The sequence below is a fragment of the Lontra canadensis genome, unplaced genomic scaffold, assembly GCF_010015895.1.
Source record: "Lontra canadensis isolate GAN:19392208 unplaced genomic scaffold, GSC_riverotter_1.0 scaffold14, whole genome shotgun sequence".
Classification (NCBI taxonomy): domain Eukaryota; kingdom Metazoa; phylum Chordata; class Mammalia; order Carnivora; family Mustelidae; genus Lontra; species Lontra canadensis.
This window is the reverse complement of record NW_022631008.1, coordinates 23,648,745-23,650,637: the sequence shown is the minus strand read 5'-3', so window position 1 is coordinate 23,650,637 and position 1,893 is coordinate 23,648,745. Positions and strand designations below refer to the sequence as shown.

At 41.6% G+C, this 1,893-nt stretch overlaps 1 pseudogene; it reads right to left on the bottom strand.

Annotated features, from left to right (window-relative positions):
* Positions 1-770: 770 nt before the first annotated feature.
* On the bottom strand, positions 771-1,118 carry LOC116868219 (annotated as a pseudogene).
* Positions 1,119-1,893: the final 775 nt, after the last annotated feature.

Below are 1,893 nucleotides of genomic sequence, written 5' to 3'. Positions count from 1 at the left end.
AAAAATTTTTTTTTTTTTTTAAGATTTTATTTATTTATTTGACAGAGAGAGATCACAAGTAGATGGAGAGGCAGGCAGAGAGAGAGAGAGAGGGAAACAGGCTCCCTGCTGAGCAGAGAGCCCGATGTGGGACTCGATCCCAGGACCCTGAGATCATGACCTGAGCTGAAGGCAGCGGCTTAACCCACTGAGCCACCCAGGTGCCCCCGAAGGCAGAGGCTTTAATCCACTGAGCCACCCAGGTGCCCCTAAGTGTCTGACTCTTGATTTCGACTTAGGTCATGGTCTCAGGGTCAAGAGATTGGGCCCATGTCCAACTGGGCTCTACACTTGGCTGGGAGCCTGATGGAGATTCTTTCCCTCTGCAAACCCCAACCCCTGTTAACTATGCATTCTCTCTGTCTCTTTCAAATAAATAGTCTTCTTAAAAGACCTAGTTTAAAAAAATCACATGCTTATGTTTTCCCAAACAATATATTGATGAGTTTTGTTCTTGAAATGTATTTAAATGATGTCATATTATAGGTCACGTGTGATACAGCATCTGTTGATGACTTGTTCTTTCGCTCAACAGTAGAATTCTAAGATTGAGTCGCCGATCTGCTGCCTCCAGATTATAGTTCAGCCATTTCTTTTAGTGTAACTATACCATAATTTATTAGTTTTGTTTCTGTTTTTTTTCCAGAAAAGAGAAAAACAATTTTATTTTTTAAATGATTTTATTTTTTCATTTTTTGGCCACTATATATTTTTCAGTCTTTTGTAGAATTTTATTTTCTCCTTTCAGTCACCATAAGATGATATCCAAATTTTATTTTAATTGGAGGATCTATAAACACAGACTTACCCAGCCCACTCATAGGCAAGGCAAATGCTGCTTCTGGAAATGGTCACCCTTTGCCCAGCTCTATCTTCATGACAGCCACTTCATTGGATGTCTTTCCAAACTTTAACTTTTCTGTGGCTCCCATGGTTTTCCCTTGTTTTTTACATGGAAAGTGTCTGATCTTTACTGCATCGCCGCCACATTTGGGACCCTGAGCCTTCTTGTCAGAAGAACGACCACTCCGGGAGGTAGCTCCACCTTTCCCTAAACCGCTTTTTCCTTTGGGCAGCATCTTCAAAACTTGCAGCTGAACTGCCTATATATATATGTATATAATAAAAAATATATATTTATTATATATATTATATATAAATATAATATATATTTATATTTTTAAAGATTTTATTCATTCATTTGACAGACAGCGATCACAAGCAGACAGAGAGGCAGACAGAGAGAGAGGAGGAAGCAGGCTCCCTGCCGAGCAAAGAGCCTGACATGGGGCTTGATCCCAGGACCCTGGGATCATGACCCGAGCCAAAGGCAGAAGCTTCAACCCATTGAGCCACCCAGGCGCCCCAGTATATATATATATTTTAAGGTTTTATTTATTTATTTATTTATTTGACAGAGAGAGAGAGACACACACGGCAAGAGAGGGAACACAAGTGGGGGAGTGGGAAAGGGAGAAGCAGGCTACCTGCCGAGCAGGGAGCCTGATGCAGGGCTTGATCCCAGGACCCTGGGATTATGACCTGAGCCGAAAATGACTGAACCACCCAGGTGCCCCAGGATTTATAATTAATTAATTAATTAATTAATTTGTCAGAGAGAGAGGGAGAGCACAAACAGAGGGAGCAGTGGGCTCTCCGCTAAGTAAAGAGACGGGCATGGGACTTGATCCCAGGACCCTGGAATCATGACCTGAGCTGAGCTGAAGGCAGATGCCTAACCGAATGAGCCACCCAGGTGTCCATGCCAGTATTATTATTTTTTTAATTGAATTTGATACACATGCTACCCTAATTTCAGGTGTATAATACAGTGATTCAACTTTTCTATACGTT